The 19,300-nt window shown below is 44.6% G+C and overlaps 1 protein-coding gene across 2 annotated transcripts in view; it reads right to left on the reverse strand.

Annotated features, from left to right (window-relative positions):
- MYO5C (myosin VC) overlaps positions 1–19,300 on the reverse strand; it is a 971,652-nt gene that overhangs the window by 361,179 nt on the left and 591,173 nt on the right. The window lies entirely within an intron of this gene.

The raw sequence follows: 19,300 nt of genomic DNA on the forward strand, positions 1-19,300 counted from the left end.
TAAAAACACAACTTATGTATACTCAGTTGAGATTGTTGCATGCTAGGAGCATTGTGTTAAAACTTAAGTGATGAGGACATTCTATATTCCTTGAGTCCGTCAAGGAGTGACCTGAAGCAAATTTTCAAAACAATGATCACACCTTGTTTGCAGACTTAGCAAACCATTGCTAATATATAAAATAAAGCACTTGCACTGCCGTAGCCAACTGGGCAAAAATATGGCTGTATTATTACATATGTGAAAGCTGTTGAAAGAGTACCTCACATTTCACATTTACTGCACTAGGAAATAAGCTTTTGACTGGAACAGGTTTCGGATTAGTGGCTGATCAACTGCCCACATGTCAGAACAATTTTATGAAAAGATTAGAGTTACACAGAGTGTGAATCTACTTCCATTAGTCTAATTTATCTCTTATACAATGAACTTGATGAGAACCTATGATCTGCTTTAAACATACAAAAGGTGATGGGAGGAATGCCTGCAATAAGGGCCTGATTACGATCTTGGCGGATGGGATACTTTGTTTGTATTGCAATTCCATTATATCCTATGGAGCTTGTAATACAGTGGATAGGATATCCGTCACGTTTGTGATGGAGTATCCGATCCGCCAAGATCGTAATCAGGTCCTAAGTCTAACCACTGCAACCATTCAGGTAGAATTCCAACCGATCATGCTTTTACCCATCATACTACCTCAGAATAGACTCTGTAATATGCATATCAGTCTTGATCCTGCTCCAATAGGAACAGTTCAGCTGGACCCTGCAATTCAGGTCCTCTATGAGGCTAAACACAAGAATCCAAAGACTGGTTTCGCCCTGATTAGGGCCCTTCAGTCAAGTGTAGCTTGGTTCAGGGACCCACTGAGTAAGTCACTCACTTCTAGGCCAGCTCTTGGCCACTTAAGTCATTACACCGAACACATAAAATGTGAAAGGAGGAATGGTTGCACTGAGTTGGCAATTGCATGGGGTATCAGTCCAATCCATAGTTCTTTTGTCCACCATGCCACAGCAGATCAGACCAAGGTCTGGCATGTGGCAGAGTAATTACTAGTAGCTGACATTAATTCGAGCATTCCACCTGAGGGAGCTTTTATGTATCTAGAATGCACAGTATTAATAGTGAGCTGAGCATGTGATCTATACTCAAATCCATATACATGTACACGGAAATTGAGCTAGTGTGTTTGAAACTATTTTGATACGACCTGTTTAAGTTCTTTTTCCTGACTTGTGCTAACTAGGCGTCAGCTAGGCTTGGAAGCCTTCTTGTTCAACATAGATGCCACATCCCCTTTTTATTATTTCTGCTGCATGTAGTCAAGCAAGTCATAGTTGTTTACACTGAATGACACTGTTTTGGAAGGAGACTCCCTACAAGAGGCTCACTAATGTAACATTTCTCCAAGGATCTTTCACTTGCATGTGGTTTCACATTCATTCTCAATTATTTATATAACTAATTTCTTCGGATACCTATGAATAATATAATTTAAGCATCTCTGAATCAATATTGATGTAGTGGGTCAGTGCTAAGGTGGTAGGGTTGTATGATAATTTTATAGTCATTCTGATTTGTTGAAAATGTTTTTCTCTATTCACACCACAGTAATTCGTACATTGCATGCTCTTCTTCTGGGAAATTTCTTCAATAAACCCTCGATTGTTTTGGTGTGCTCGGAACATTTCCTATACTGCTAGGGATGCGGTCTAATTTCTTACTGACTTTGCTGGCTATTTTAGACTTAGGGCCTGATTACGAGTATTGCAGTAAGGGAACTGCCATCGAAGTTGCACCAGATTCATGCTGTCCAGTTAGCGGTCCGCCCACCGAATTACGATGTTGGCAGTCTACTGAAGGAAAGACTGCAGGAGTCCCCGTGATGCAGCCAGCAATTCACAGACCTCCGCAATGGAGGTAGGGTGAAAGCATTTGTCAGAGGGCAGTACAGACAAGTTCACAGCTATTGGAATTATGAGTTGGCTTTCTGTCGAGCCAATCGTGGCAGGAGGTCGGCTTTGAAATGGGTTAAGCTGGCGGGATCGAAGGAATTGAGGTGCATATTTACCCATTTCCTTTTCTTCCCTTCAGTCTTCCACGTGGATCACTTCATCCAGTCCAACCATCAGAGCAGCATCTTGACCTTGAAGAAAACAACTCTCTTGGCGCCGAAATCCAGATAAGTCGGTTTTGCACTATTTACCCAATGACTGAGCAGGCCTAGGGGGTCAGGGTGTTTCTACCCTGCCCCCTTTTTGCGTTTTACACGTTTGTTTTTCTGCTTTCTTGTGCCTCTTTCTACCGAGGCACAAGTTGGCTGCCAACACTTCCTGCTTTGGAGTGTTGACAGACAGTTGACAGCCAATCAGCATGCAGCTGGTGCTCGAAAAGGTATGCGTACCTACACGTATTGTACGCGGACCTGTACGCGTACCGTACACGTACGATAAGCGCCTATAGATATATATATGATTTTACTTTTCATTTTCTCAGGAACTACTGAACGGATTTACACCATTTAACAAAAAGTGTGATCTGCGAACAGAACTCTACCTTTTTGCCCAATTTGGTGTAATTCCTTTCAGCCGTTTTGGGCTGTAGCCCTGGCTAAAGGTCCTAAGGAAAACTGCATGGGAAAACACGTTTTGGGACCCCCTCTTTTCTCAGCCCCCGCTTTACAAATCACCCCCAAATTTTCAGGGAAGGGGTGGAGCAGGCCATTTTCTTGGAGAAATTTGCGAACATTCGTCCACCGGCTCCAAAGTTATTCCAAATAAAATGTTGCAGATTTCCTCTGGAAACTAGGTCCTAACTATAACTACCTACTGGCGACCACCAGTAAGTAATATGTATATATATATATATATATATATTTAACTCAAAGGCTCTGCAGCAAAAAAAGCACTCCACAGCATTAAGGAATTTCCTTCATTTATTTGCATACCGAGGGTGGCTTCACATCCGTATTTTCATTTTGCTTGCCTACGCATTTCCGAGCTGTCCGCTCCTTCTTCCTGGGCTGTGGCAATGTGGTTTTGTGAAGCTGTTTACAGTCCCGTACTTCATCTGCCTTAAGTCGTTGCAGCTGTAGGTGTGTCAGCTTGGTAGCTTTCTCGCCATGAATCCTGGGACATGTAGTATTGATCAGCAAGTGTAAGCACCCATAGTGGGTTCCTTTTTGCCACATTAATCGAACAAGTTCACAGTGATTAAGTACAGCACCACTGTGATAATCAAAGCACTTCAGTGTGTATGTAGTTCCACCATCGTCATTGTTGCACAATGCTGTGCTGTCTTCACCTCGGGATGTCCCGGGTCTGACTGCCCCTTCCTCCAGCGGCTCCTTCCTCTGTAACAGGGTGGTGCTTTTTTCCACGCCGAAGCTGTTGTGTGTATTTGTTTAACTCAAAGGCTCTGCAGAAAAAAAAGCACTCCACAGCATTAAGAAATTTCCTTCATTTATTTGCATATTTTCATCTTGCTTGCCAACGCGTTTCCGAGCTGTCCGCTCCTTCTTCCTGGGCTGTGGCAATGTGGTTTTGTGAAGCTGTTTACAGTCCCGTACTTCATCTGCCTTAAGTCGTTGCAGCTGTAGGTGTGTCAGCTTGGTAGCTTTCTCGCCATGAATCCTGGGACATGTAGTATTGATCAGCAAGTGTAAGCGCCCATAGTGGGTTCCGTTTTGCCACATTAATTAAACAAGTTCACAGTGATTAAGTACAGCACCACTGTGATAATCAAAGCACTTCAGTGTGCCCCGGTATGTAATTCCACCATCGTCATTGTTGCACAATGCTGTGCTGTCTTCACCTCGGGATGTCCCTGGTCTGACTGCCCCTTCCTCCAGCGGCTCCTTCCTCTGTAACAGGGTGGTGCTTTTTTCCACGACGAAGCGGTTGTGTGTATTTGTTTAACTCAAAGGCTCTGCAGCAAAAAATGCACTCCACAGCATTAAGGAATTTCCTTCATTTATTTGCATACTGAGGGTGGCTTCACATCCGTATCTTCATCTTGCTTGCCAACGCGTTTCCGAGCTGTCCGCTCCTTCTTCCTGGGCTGTGGCAATGTGGTTTTGTGAAGCTGTTTACAGTCCCGTACTTCATCTGCCTTAAGTCGTTGCAGCTGTAGGTGTGTCAGCTTGGTAGCTCTCTCGCCATGAATCCTGGGACATGTAGTATTTATCAGCAAGTGTAAGCGCCCATAGTGGGTTCTGTTTTGCCACATTAATCAAAGCACATCCTGAGGTGAAGACAGCACAGCATTGTGCAACAATGACGATGGTGGAACTACATACCGGGGCACACTGAAGTGCTTTGATTATCACAGTGGTGCTGTACTTAATCACTGTGAACTTGTTCGATTAATGTGGCAAAAAGGAACCCACTATGGGTGCTTACACTTGCTGATCAATACTACATGTCCCAGGATTCATGGCGAGAAAGCTACCAAGCTGACACACCTACAGCTGCAACGACTTAAGGCAGATGAAGTACGGGACTGTAAACAGCTTCACAAAACCACATTGCCACAGCCCAGGAAGAAGGAGCGAACAGCTCGGAAACGCGTTGGCAAGCAAGATGAAAATACAGATGTGAAGCCACCCTCGGTATGCAAATAAATGAAGGAAATTCCTTAATGCTGTGGAGTGCTTTTTGCTGCAGAGCCTTTGAGTTAAATATATATATATATATATATATATATATATATATATATATATATATATATATATATATATACATATATATACATACATATATATACATATATATATACATATATATACACATATATATACATTACCTACTGGCGGTCGCCAGTAGGTAGTTATAGTTAGGATTTTTTTCAATGTTAAATCTCAAAATTCTATTTGGAATAACTTTGGCACCGGTTGACGAATCTGCCTGAAAATTTCCTGAAAATGGCCTCGCGGCGCCCCGGTCCTTCCCTGAAAGTTTGGGGGGGATTCGTCAAGCGGGGGCCAAGATAAAAGGGGGGTCCCAAAACGCGTTTTCCCCATGTTAATTTCCATAGGGCGGTCGATTTCACTTTTAGCCCGAACGGCTGAATGGATTTCCACCAAACTTGGCAAATTTGTAGGGACTGGTAGCCCGATGTGCCTTTGCTATGTCTCAAGATATGTGCTCCACTGGATTTTGAGTAATTTAGGTTCAAAAAAATATATATATCTATAGCAGCGCACCGGTACGCGCACCGGTGCGCGTACCGTGCACGCCACGCGACTTGCGTGAGGAAAGCTGATTGGCTCTCGGGTGTCTGTAAACATTCTAAACAGTCCGGAGCGGCCGCCATCTTGTGTCTCGGTAAAATCGAGACACAAGAGGTGGCCAAAACAAAGAGGGAAATGACCATAAGGGGGCAGAGTAGACCCCCCCTTGACCCCCTAGGTTTGATGTGGGGGCCATAAAAGGGCCCCGCGGGGCAAAAAAAAAAAAAAAAAAATTTTGATTTTCGCGGGGGGAGCGCCCGGTACGCGCACCGGTGCGTGTACCGGGGAGTGTACCATGGGGAAAAAGAATGACAGTTTTATAAGTAGCTGTTTAAAAAAAAATGTTTTGTTGTTTTTTTATACATACACATACATATATAAATGCATATGCATATATATATGCATATATGTGTATATGTGTGCGTGTAGAGAGAGGTAGAGAGGTAGAGGTGTAGAGGTAGAGAGGTAGAGAGGTAGCGGTAGAGAGGTAGAGATTAGTAGAGAGAGAAGAAGAGAGAGGTAGAGAGGTAGAGAGTAGAGAGTGAGTAATAGAGAGTAGAGAGTGAGTAGTAGAGAGTAGTAGAGAGCAGTAGAGAGAGTAGCAGAGAGTGAGTAGTAGAGAGTAGTAGAGTGAATAGTAGAGTGAGTAGTAGAGAGTAGTAGAGAGTGAGTAGTAGAGAGTGAGTAGTAGAGAGTAGTAGTGAGTAGTAAAGAGTGAGTAGTAGGGAGAGAGTAGTAGAGAGTGAGTAGTAGAGAGTAGTAGATAGTGAGTAGTAGGGAGTAGCGAGTAGCGAGTAGTAGGGAGTGAGTAGTAGAGAGAGAGTAGTAGAGAGTAGTAGAGTAGTAGAGAATGAGTAGTAGACAGTGAGTATTTGAGAGTAGTGGAGTCGGAGAGAGTAAGTAGTAGAGAGTAGTGGAGAATATTCCAAAGTTTGGCACAGCACCACTTTCACAATGAGTCCAATCAAATCATATCACTTAGAGTCCTTATTGAAGCGCTGAATCTTGGTGTATATTCAAATGCTTTTATTTTCCTTAAGTTTATGTACCACAGCCAGCCGAAAGGTTTCGTTCTGTACAACAGAACTTCTTCAGGGCGTTCTTATTTCCTTCAAGTTATGTCGGTATCCAGTTGTCATATAACTAGATATTTCTTCCAAATGTTAGACGAGACATAAGTATATTCTTATTCAAAGTGACTAGGTATCAATTTTACCCACACAATTCGGGCAGACTTGAGTAATTTATAGCATCCTCAAAGTCAGTCTTTCAAAAATTCCAAAGTATAGGACATGATAATCCAAATCCAAATGTTTCTCAAGAAAAGTCATTTACAATCGTTCGGAATATCGGTGTTTGGGCAGATATGATCCAGGGACCCCCAGTATGCAAGGGGAATTAGTCCCCCCTCTGCAAACGCGCCAGTGGCCTGAATGGCAGAGAGGTGTAACAAGGGTGTGGCCTCATTACACTTCTCTGCAATGCAGCTCCCTCGTGCATACTGGAGGCTCCTGGTGGACAAGTTGACCCCAGGGACCCCCAGTATGCAAGGGGAATTAGTTCCCCCTCTGCAAACGCGGCAGTGGGCTGCGTTGCAGAGAGGTGTGACAAGGGGCATAGTCTCATTACACCTCTGCAATGCAGCCCCTGTCGCATACTGGAGGTTCCAGGTGGGCTAATTGGCCCCCAGGGGCCCCCAGTATTCAAGGGGAATTAGTTCCCCCTCTTTAAACATGCTCGAGGGTTGCGTTGCAGAGAGGTGTAAAAAGGGTTGTGGCTTCATTACACCTCTCTGCAATGCAGTCCCCTGGCGCATACTGGAGATTCCTGGTGGGCTTTCAGGTCTTATATAGTTAGGAATTAGCATTAAAAAAACCTTTGAAATTCACTGAAAAAACCATAGGTTTCACACCAGTTATAGTTCGGAATTAGCATTTAAAAAACCTATTAAATTCACTGACAAAACCATAGGTTTCACACCAGTTATAATTAGCAGGAAATTTTACTGACATAAAACCATTGAAATTCCCACGTTATAGTTAGTTGGACTCACTATAACTTGCGCGCCTGCAATGCACTGCTGATGACATCACATATTACATCACTCATGACATGGTCAGTGACATCACTCATGACATCACTGATGACACCATCCTTGTGACAGAGTGACAGACCTAATTTCAGTGTAATGTAACGCTTGAAACACATATTCATAAATAGAAACAAACATTTTCAAAAAAATGGAGGTACCCAAACCAGTAACAACAACCAATTCAGTAATTCCACCATCTATATACACATCCACTCATTCACCAACAGTTCTATATAGTTACTCATATATATACTCACTCATTATATGTAGTGATACACCTATACATCCTGTTACACATCAGCAGTCATCCAAAAGTTACTCACACACATACTCACACATGCAAATAAACTATTGAACATCCATTTATTTGCATATACATTTATACACACACTACCACCTTACTTCTAAGGAAACTTACACATACTTACTCTCTTAAACAATCACTTATAGAAACACATACTTATTTAAACAGGAACTCCTACAATCTCTCACTATATATACTATACTCACTTATATACATCAATACTCACATATACTAGATTAAAACATATGTCGTTACTAATGAAGACACTAGTGAGACAGTCATTCACTCACTAACACACACATATACACACTCATCCACCCATACAGTCCTGCACATATGCTGTCTTCAAAACACATACAAACAGTGAGTCAGTCACCAACCCCTGCAGCCACTTATACACAAAGAGAAACACTGATACAAACATTTAAATATTTAAACAATACTCGCTAATATATGTATTCACTAAGATACACTTAATAAGCCAGTTAACCAACCAATTTTTTTTTTTAAATCATCCATTTACATACTTATTTAAACATTTATTCTTCCATCGACCTTTACAAATACATATATAAAACAAATTTATTTTTCAGAAAGACACACATTCACTGGATGGTGTCATCAGTGATGTCATGAGTGATGTCACTGACCATGTCATGAGTGATGTAATATGTGATGTCATCAGCAGTGCATTGCAGGCGCGCAAGTTATAGTGAGTCCAACTAACTATAACGTGGGAATTTCAATGGTTTTATGTCAGTAAAATTTCCTGCTAACTATAACTGGTGTGAAACCTATGGTTTTGTCAGTGAATTTAATAGGTTTTTTAAATGCTAATTCCGAACTATAACTGGTGTGAAACCTATGGTTTTTTCAGTGAATATATATATATATATATATATATATATATATATATATATATATATATATATATATATATATATATATATATATAGATAGATAGATATAGATAGATATAGATAGATAGATATAGATATTTGAAAAACGTTCACAGATATGGTCTGCAAGTCGTTATCTGGCAGATAAATAGGAGGCATATTGTGTTGTTTTGAAGGGAAACTGTGTTTTTAAGAGACACCATGCTTCAATAGGAGTCAACACTCATGATTTTAAAGGCCCTACAGTTGAGCAACCATTCATGTGAAAGCTGCATTGAAAAAGGCAATTAGCCAAAATGCATCTGCCAAATGTTTAAAGAACCACATATGATATAAATGTATTCACGTTCATTGTGGTGAAATAAAACTCACAGGCTGTGCAACCGAGCTGAGAAAGATCCCATTCTTGATCCAGAGTTTGTTTTGGCAGAAATGTTTGGCCAGTTTGCCAGCACTGGAAACCGATACGCCCTCCCAGTCTGGTGCAAAGAGGCTGCCGGCAACAGTGAACATTTGTATGGAGTGATGCACCGCGATGCCTCACAGCAGTGAAGTTTCTTATGGTCGCATTGGGGAGAAAGGAAAGCAGTATTAACTGCATGAAGGGGCATCGCCAGTAGGAGTACAACCACCAGAGCTCCAGACTCTACAGCAGATATCATTTTGTAGCCTGTAAGCCGACGCAAGTCGGGGCATTAATTTATGCACTAGTGTTGGTTACTGAACTAAAGTTTGCAGATATTGTCGGTGAATCATTTTCTGACAGAATGAGAGGCGTTTTGTGCTACTTTGAAAGGACACTTTGTTTTTAAGAGACTGTTTATGTCGCACACCATGCTCCAATGGGAGTCTACACTTGCATTATCAGTGATGTAATTTGCAATGTCATAAGTGATGTCACTGACCATGTCATGAATGATGTAATATGTAATGTCATCAGCAGTACACTGCGGGGGAGCGAGCTATAGTTAGCTCAGCTAACTATAATGGCCGCATTTCTCTGCTTTTATACGAGTGTAATGTCCAACTTACCTTAATGAAACCTGTGATTTTTTCAGTGAATTTCTAAGGTTTTTTTAAATGCTGTTTTCTAACTATAACATCACTGACACCAATTTTTTTCAGTGAATTTCAAAGGTTTTTTTAAAAGATAATTTCTAACTATAACATCCCTGAAATCTTTGTTTTTATCAGTGAATTTCCAAGGTTTTTTAAATGCTAATTCCTAACTAGAACAACCCTGAAACCTATGGTTTTTTAGTGAAATTCAAAGTTTTTTGTAATGCTTATTTCTAACCATGTCTACAGAGGTAGCACATGTACAGAAAGAGGTAGAAAAGCACAGAAAGAAGGAAGAGAAATACAGAAATAGGCAACAGAAGTCCAGAAAAACAAAGAAAGGTACAAAAAGAAGCAAGAGATATGCAGAAAGAACCCACAGAGGTGCAGAAAGAGGCCTTGTTGCAAAGTCATCCTGTGCCCCAATTTTTTGCTGACTGTTACTGGTGGTAACTGACTGACTAACCAGGCCCGGAGCAAGTGCTATGGTGGAAGACACTTAAAATACAGTGAAAACACCTACATACACTAGTGTACACTATGGCTTAGGGTATCCCTGTGATTGACATGACCTTTCCTGTAAGGCCCTAGTACATAATAGGGCAGAGGGATATGAACTACCTCTAAGTCCCTATCATATAATAGGGCAGGGCAGTTTAGAGGACAGGAGCCCTTTTCTACACTTGCATGTGTGCACTGATGAGCCTGAGGTCAGCTTAAAAGTAGCCCTTTGTGTGCAGAGAGAGGCAAGAGAAGTGCAGAAACAGGCAACAGAGGTGCAGAAAGAAGCAAGTGAGTGCAGAAAGAGGCAACAGAGGTGCAGAAAGACGCAAGAGAGATGCAGAAATAAGCAAGAAAAGTACAGAAAGAGGCAAGAGAATTGCTGAAAGAAGCAACAGAGGTGTAGAAAGAGGCAAAGGAAGTCCAGAAAGAGGGGTGCAAGAAAGAGGTAGGAGAGGTGCACAAAGAGGCACGAGGTACAGAAAGAGGCAGGAGGGGTGCAGAAAGTAGAAAGATAAGCACAGAAAGAGGCAAGAGAGGTACACAAAGAAGCAGGAGCTGTGCAGGAAGAAACAACAAGGTGCAAAAAGAGGCAAGAGGGGTGCATCAAATAGAAGAAGGGGTGCACAGAGGCAAGAGAGGTACAGAAAGAGGCAGGAGGGGTGCAGAAAGAAGGAAGAGAAGAAACAGAAAGAAGTAACAGAGGTGCTGAAAGAGGCATAAAGGATACAGAAAGAGCAAGAGAAGTGCAGAAAGAGGCATGGGAGGTACTGAAACAGGCAGGAAATATGCAGAAAGATGCAAGAGAGGTGCAGAAAGACTCAAGAGAGGTGCAGAAATAGGCAATAGAAGTGCAGAAAGAAGCGATAGAGGTGTAGACAGAGGCAAGAAGGTTGCAGAAAGAGGCTAGAGAAGTGCAAAAAGAGGCTGAAGAAGTACATGGGGATTAGCTAGCCAGCCAATATGGCGGACGCAAATCCCTAGTGCTCCGTCCATCAATCCACTCTTATCCGTAACAATTATCCTGCGAGTGACATCTACGACACTGATGACCAGGACCAGGCGTCGGAAGGCGTGCGGCATCCGAGAAGCCTTGAACTGAGCGATTTGACCCACCGGGAGCACGGCGGTGCAAGTGAGAAGCACACGGCCCTTTTTGTGCCAGAAGATGGCCACCCGCGGTGGAGCGTCTGCCCCGTAATCGCAGCGTCTCGGAAAATGTCATAACCGGACAGTGGAATCGCTCCCGCATAACCAGAGGACTGGAGCCGTGCTGCGGTATCCCTCAGGGCTATCGCTGATGTGCTGTGGCAGATAAAATTACGAGGCTTAAGGGTGACGGTGGGAAAGAACAGTGACAAGCTCCCCGTGCCAGAGCTAAGAGCGCCCAAGCACACAGCAGCTGCAGTGACTACCGAACACCCCCACCCACGGTCCCGTGCCACCCGAGAACACAAACACAGCAAACACACCATATAGGGGGCTATATGCTGAGGGCTGCGCGGTGTCGGCAGCTGAGTGGTGGGAATCCACCAAGGTCTGCGGTGAGCAACGGGAGTGCGGACCACAACCCTCACAAGGACCTTCGAGGCGCTGAATAGTATGACAGGCAGTGCCGAGCGATCCCACATGGGTGCCCAGGAACTGGGGGCGGCACGGTGACAGCGCCTGATCAAGGAGCAGCCAGCTGAGACGGGGTAAGAGGCGTGAAAGGCGAGCTTGGACCCCTGAGGCGCGCAGGAACACGAGGGACCGTGACAGACATCACCACTGGTCCCGGTGGGAGCTCTTGGTATATCGCCTCCGTTGCAGTGGTGCGGGCTGAGGCGAAGTAGAGAACCCGGGGAGCCTGGGCCTAGATTGCTGGGCCCGGTTTCACCGAACATGAAAGCAAATGAAACACCGTGATCTCTAAGCCCAAAGGAACACTGTCAATGCAATTCGTGGTCGAGAAAGCCCACAGCATGCCGGTACATAGACCCCACTCAGAAGCCAGACCTCGACCGTTAATTTTCAAATTGCTAAATTACGGGGACAGAGACACGGTACTTTGTGAGAGGCAATCAGGTTATGCTCTTCCCAGATTACACCGCCTTAGTGGAGAGATGCGGGAGCAACTATACAGCGGTGAAATGCCAACTCAGAACTCTGGAGTTACCATATCGCTGTTGTTCCTAGCCGGACTGCAAGTGGTCAGAAAAGAACGGACTCCCTTCTTTGACTCCCCAGAAGAATCGTGGGACTGGCTGGAAGAGTCGGAGTTGTGGATAGGCGTGCGGACTTCGGCCCCAGAAGGAGACAGCTCAATGAGCAGACGACCCCGGAGGTGACGAAAGCGAGGACCCCCAAGGAACGCAAAACCGATGACTGGGGCACTGATTCAGGAGAAAATGAGGAAGGAAAGACAGGGCGCGCTGACAGCGGTCACAACTCTCGGATCTACTCAGCCCACAGAAAGACCGGACTTATACGCGTGGGAAACGCTGGTAGCCAGTGGATCCCCGTCTCCCTCAATAGAGATATCCCAAGAGTTCAACTTGCCAACAATTACTCCACAAACTGCTGATGGTATCATATGAAGAGGGACCGATGTGTTAGACGATGGCATAAGCAGCTCACGCAAGTAGAACTATGTTTGTTGACATCTTTGATATTGCTAGCTGGAATGTGAGGAACAGGGCCCACTGGGTTAAATACAACATGCACTTCACACTGTATAGCTGTGGCAGCAATACATCTGCCGTTAGACGCAACACAACTGGGTCAGCATCCTATCGGTCAAATGAGATGACTTTCATGACTAGATAGATGGCGCAACGCGCACACCGGAACTAAGGGAGTGGCCATATCACAACACCACTAGTACACGCACCCCAATAGGCAACACGTTGGCCTAGTTTGTACCACTCATTTGTTGTAAGAGGTTAGGACAGACATTACGCAATGTCTGCCCCGGATGTTATGTTGTTTTTAGTTCACTTATTGTTGTTGATTTTATTGCAGCACAAAGACACGCTCATGCATGCCCCTGTGTTCCGTACCCTGTGGTGCACCCTGCCCCTTGGCGTCTCTATCACCTACACTCCACAAGAAATGACACGAGCTGACATAATCACATGGAACATACGTGGTATGTACACACCTGCGCGTCGCTACTACATATTTGCGTACCTTCAGAGACACTCAGCTGCAATCGCCCTACTGCAGGAAAAACACATGACCCAGACGGAACTGGACAGGCTGTGCAAACGTTGGAGGGGACAAGTATATGGCACAACATACTCGGCACACGTGAGGGGAACATTAATCTGGGTGAGGGCGTGCACCCCATTTATTTGCACAAAAACAGTGACAGATCCGCAAGCAGATACACCTTAGTGAAGAGGACACTCAATGGCCAACAGATACTACTAGGTTCCATACATGCCCCAAACACACACCAATCCTAATTTCTGACACAGCTGTCTGCTGCACTGACCCCCTATGTTGGACTCCCCTGGCTGTTAGGCGGAGATTTCAACCAGGGTGCTTGATGTGCACATGGATTGATCCTTCCCACCCCTCTGGACGACGACAGCTGGATCGAATGCGCGGGCGCGCTCGGACTGGCTGTCGCAATGGCCGTTACTGGACTTGTGGCGAGTCCTCCATCCCACTGACCGTATCTACTCATATTATGCCCTCGGTGCGGGGAGTTGGGGGTTGGAATGGTACATAGCTATGGGGCTGTCACAAGCCACACACATTTTGGCAAGCTGTAGGCGCAGCGCTACACACCTGTACAGGCCAAGACATACCAATTGAATGGCCCGTTTATTTATTACATCATTTTCTCAGGTCTCCGACCACCAAGATCTCCTCTCACTTCCTAGACCAAGGTTTGTTGGTAGCCAAGCGGCTCCTAACCAAGAAATGGAAGGCACAAGACCCACCACACATACGGGCATGGAGGTACTCACTTTAAGCATGGGCCAAAGCAGAAGGAATCACCATCCTGTGGGAGGAAACTTTGGGGCTACGGAAGACACCTATAACAATGCATTGGGAGGGACTACTTCAGGCCCTGATACACATTGAGGGGGAAGACCCAGAGGGACAACAGGGGAGTGGAAGAGATGCCCCGATAGGGAGGAATGAGTAACCTGATACAAACATCCGCAATGACGAGTTAGGAGTGCGCATACCACCTGACACCTGAGGTGTGCTACGACATGGGTGGTGGGTAGGGAGGTAGGCCCGAGGGGAGGAGAATGGGGGGACACACGACAAATGGGGGGAGAGGCAGGGTGCAAAATACACACCTGAAAATCGATGCATGCTGCTTTTGTTAGTTTTGAACTTTTGTTTGTTGTTTTTTTCTGTTTATAACATCTGTACACTTGCCCGAACTGCATGATCCGCAAAGACTCTGCACAAAACGTAAATGGAACCACGTCAAATGTATGATGGCTGTTATCCTTGTGGAACATGCACTATCTGCCGAGATTCAGCTCATAGCTGTGCCCACAACAGCACCAAATGTATATTTGACATAAGCCGCTATCCAAACGTGATATATCTTTGATGTAGACGGATGGTTCACTGTATGGTCAACTTTATGTGATACTTGTTATCTTCCATGATGCTGTAATCTTTAAAAAATAATAAAAACAGATTTGAACAAAAGAGGCAACAGAAGTACAGAAAGAGGCAAGAGAGGTGCAGAAACAGGCAGGAAAGGTGTACAAAGAAGGAACAGGGGTGCAGCAAGAGACAAGAGAGGTGCCGAATGAGAAAAGAGGGGTACAGAAAGAGGCACAAGAGCTGCATAAAAAATCAACAAAAAGGCTGAAAGAGGCACGTGAGGTGCAGAAAGAGGCAAGAGATATGCAGAAAAAAGCAACAGAGTTGCTTAAAGAGGCAAATAAGGTACAGAAAGAAGCAAGAGAGGTACAGAAAGACGGAGGAGAAGTGCAGAAAGAAGTAACAGAGGTGCTGAAAGTGGTACTAAGGGTGCAGAAAGAGCAAGGGAAATTGAGAAATAGGCAACAGAGGTGCAGAAACAGGCAGGAAAGGTGCAGAAAGAGGGATGATGGAGAAAGAGGCAAGAGATCTGCAGAAAAAAGGAACAGAGGTGCTGAAAGAGGCAAGTGAGGTGCAGAAAGAAGCAATAGAGGTATAGAAAGAAGCAATAGACGTGCGGAAAGAGGCAAGAGGCAGTAAAAGGAGTGAGAAGTGCAGAAAGAAGCAAAAAAGGTGCTCAAAGAGGCAAGAGGGATGCAGAAAGAGGCAAGAGCAGTGCATAAAGAAACAACAGGGGTGCTGAAAGGCACGAAGTGTGCAGAAAGAGGCAAGAGAAGTGCAGAAAGAAGCAACAAAGGTACAGAAAGAGGCAAGAGTTGTGTAGAAAGAGGAAAGAGTTGCACAAAAAGGGACTAGGGGTACAAAAAGACGCAACAGAGGTGCCAAAAGAGGCAAGAGAGGTACAGAAAGAAACAAGTAAAGTGCAGAAAGAGGCAACAGAGGTGCAGAAAGAAGCAGGAGAGGCGTAGAAACAAGCAAGATAAGTGCAGAAAGAGGCAAGAGAATTTCTGAAAGAAGCAATAGAGGTTTAGAAAGAAGGAAGAGAAATGCTGAAAGTGGCAAGTGAGGTATAGATAGTACCAAAAGAGGTGCAAAAAGAGAAAAGAGGGGTGTAGAAAGAGGTAGGAGAGGGGTACAAAGAGCCAAGAGAGTTACTGAAAGAGGCAGGAGGGGTGCAGAAAGAAAAAAGAGAAGTGCAGAAAGAGGCAAGAGAGTTGCTGAAAGAAGCAACAGATGTAGAAAGAAGCAAGAGAAGTAGAGAAAGACGCAAGTAAGATACTGGAAGAAGAGCAGTGCAGAAAGAACCAACAGAGATGCAAAAAGATCCAATGGGGTGCAGAAAAAGGTAAGAGGGTGCACAAAGAGGCCAGAGAGGTAGAAACAGGCAGGATAGGTACAGAAAGAAGTAACAGAGGTGCTGAAAGAGCGCCAACGGGTACAGAAAGAGTAAGAGAAGTGCAGAAAGAGGCAACAGAGGTACAGAAAGAGGCTAGAAAGGTGCAGAAAGAGGGAACAGGGGTGCAGAAAGAGGCAAGAGAGGTACAGAAAGAAAAGAGGGATGCAGAAAGAGGCAAGAGATCTGCAGAAAAAATCAATAGAGGTGCTCAAAGAAGCAAGTGAGGTGAAGAAAGTGGCAAGAGACCTGCAGAATAAAGCAACAGATGTGCTGAAAGAGGCAATAGAAGTGCAGAAAGAGGCAAAAGGTGCATAAACAGGCAGGAAAGGTGCAGTAAGAAGGAACAGAAGTGCAGAAAGAGGCAAGAGAGTTGCACAAAGAAGCAACAGCGGTGCCAAAAGAGGCAAGAGAGGTACAGAAAGAAGCAAGTAAAGTGCAGAAAGAGGCAACAGAGGTGCAGAAAGATGCAAGAGAGGTATAGAAACAAGCAAGAGAAGTGCAGAACGAATCAATAGAATTGCTAAAAGAAGCAATAGAGGTTTAGAAAGAAGCAAGAGAAGTGCTGAATGTGGCAAGTGAGGTGCAGAAAGAATTAAAAGAGGTGCAAAAAGGGAAAAGAGGGGTGTAGGTGTAGAAAGAGGTAGGAGAGGTGCACAAAGAGACAAGAGAGTTATGGAAAGAGGCAGGGGGTGCAGAAAGAAAGAAGAGAAGTGCAGAAAGAGGCAAGAGAGTTGCTGAAAGAAGCAACAGAGGTGTAGAAAGAAGATAGAGAAGTGGAGAGAGAAGCAAGTAAAATACTGAAAGAAGCAAGAGCAGTGCAGAAAGAACTAACAGATGCAACAAGAGGCAATAGGGGTGCAGAAAAAGGTAGGAGGGTGCAAAAAGAGACAAGAGCTAGAAATTGGCAGGAGGGCTACAGAAAGAAGTAACAGAGGTGCTGAAAGAGGTGCAACGGGTGCAGAAAGAGCAAGAGAAGTTCAGAAAGAGGCAACAGAGGTACAGAAACAGGCAAGAAAGGTGCAGAAAGAGCGAACATGGGTGCAGAAAGAGGCAAGAGAGGTGCAGAAAGAGAAAAGAGGGATGTAGAAAGAGGCAAGTGAGATGCAGAAACAAGCACAAGAGGTGCTGAAAGAGGCAATAGAAGACCAGAAAGAGGCAAGATAGGTGCAAAAACAGGCAGGAAAGGTGAAGGAAGAGGGAACGGGGTACAAAAAGAGGCAAGAGGTGCAGAAAGGGAAAAGAATGGTGCAGGAAGAGGCAAGAGATCTGCATAAAAAAGCAACAGTGGTGCTGAAAGAGGTAAGTGAGATGCAGAAAGTGGCAAGAGATCTGCAGACAAAAGCAACAGTGGTGCTGAAAGAGGCAAGTGAGGAGTAGAAAGACGTATGAGAGGTGCAGAAAGAGGCAATAAAAGTGCAGAAAGGGGCATGAGAGGTGCAGAATCAGACAGGAAAGGTGCAGAAAGAAAGAACAGGGTTGCAGAAAGAGGCAAGAGAGCCGCAGAAAGAGAAAAGTGGAGTGCAGAAAGAGGCAAGAGATCTGCAGAAAAAAAGCAAAAGAGGTGCTGAAAGATGCAAGTGAGGTGCAGAAAGAAGCAAGAGAGGTATGTATAGAAAGAGGCAAGTGAGGTGCAGAAAGAAGCAAGAGAGGTACAGAAAGAAGGAAGGGAAGTGCATAAAGAAGTAACAGAGGTGCTGAAATAAATGCAAAGGGTGCAGAAAAATCAAGAGAAGTGCAGAAAGAGGCAACACAGGCACGGAAAGAGGCAAGAGAGGTGCAGAAACAGGCAGCAAAGGTGCAGAAAGAGGAAACAGGGGTGCAGAAAGAGGCAGGAGAGGTGCCGAAAGAGAAATGAAGGATACAGAAAGAGGCAAAAGATCTGCAGGAAAAAGCAACAGAGGTGTGGAAAGAGGCTAGTGAGGTGCAAAAAGAGGCAAGAGATCTACAGAAAAAAAGCAACAGAGGTGCTGAAAGAGGCTAGTGAGGTGCAGGAAGAAGAAATAGAGGTGCAGAAAGAAGCAATAGAGATGCAGAAAGAAGCAACAGAGTTGCAGATGGAGGCACGAGGGGTGCAGAAAGAGAAAAGAGGAGTAGAAAGAAGCAAGAGAGTTGCACAAAGATAGAAGAGGGTGCAGAAAGAAGCAAGGGAAGTGCAGCAAGATGAAACAGAGGTAAGACACAAGAGAAGTGCAGAAACAAGCAAGAGAAGTGCAGAAAGAGGCAAGAAAATTGCTGAAAGAAAAACAGAGGTTTCGAAAAAAGCAAGAGAAGTGCAGGAAAGCAGCAAGTAGGATGCAGAAAGAAGCAAGAGCAGTGCAGAAAGAACCAATAGAGGTGCAAAAAGAGGCAAGAGGGATGCAGAAAGAAGTGGGAGAGGTGCACAAAGAAGCAGGAGGTACAGAAAGAGGCAGCAGGGGTGCAGAAAGAAGAGAAGTGCAGAAAAAGGCAAGAGAATTGCTGAAAGAAGCAACAGAGGTGTAGAAAGAAGCAGCAGAAGTGCAGAAAGAGGCAAGTAAGGTGCAGAATGAAGAAAGAGCAGTGCAGAAAGAACCAACAGAGGTGTAAAAAAGGCAAGAGGGGTGCAGAAAAAGGTAGGAGTGGTGCAAAAAGAGGCAAGAGAGGTACAGGTAGAGGCAGGAGGGCTGCAGAAAGAATGAAGAGAAGTGCAGAAAGAAGTAACAAGGTTCTGAAAGAGGTGTGGAGGGTGTAGAAAGAGCAAAGAAGTGCAGAAAGAGGCAACAGGGGTATAGAAAGAGGCAATAGAGGTATAGAAAGAGGCAATAGAGGTACAGAGATAAGCAGGAAAGGTGCAGAAAGAGCAAACAGGGGTGCAGAAAGAGGCACGAGAGGAGCAGCAAAATAAAAGAGGGGCGCAAAAGAGGCAAGAGATATGCAGCAAAAAGCAAGAGAGGAGCAGAAAGATGCAAGTGAGGTGCAGAAAGAGGCAAGAGATCTACAGAAAAATGCAAGAGATGTGCTGAAAGAGGCAGGTGAGGTGCAGAAAGAAGCAAGGGAGGTACAGAAAGAAGGAAGAGAGGTGCAGAAAGAAGTAGCAGAGGTGCTGAAAGAGGCACAATGGGCGCAGAAAGAGCAAGAGAAGTGCAGAAAGAGGTAACAGAGGTACATAAAGAGGCAAGAGAAGTACAGAAAAAGGCAGGAAAAGTGCAAATAGGGGGAAAAGGGGTGCAGAAAGAGACAACAGATGTGCAGAAAGAGAAAAGAGGGGTGCAGAAAGAGGAAAGAGATC

This window comes from Lissotriton vulgaris, chromosome 2_1 (assembly GCF_964263255.1).
Source record: "Lissotriton vulgaris chromosome 2_1, aLisVul1.2, whole genome shotgun sequence".
NCBI lineage: Eukaryota > Metazoa > Chordata > Amphibia > Caudata > Salamandridae > Lissotriton > Lissotriton vulgaris.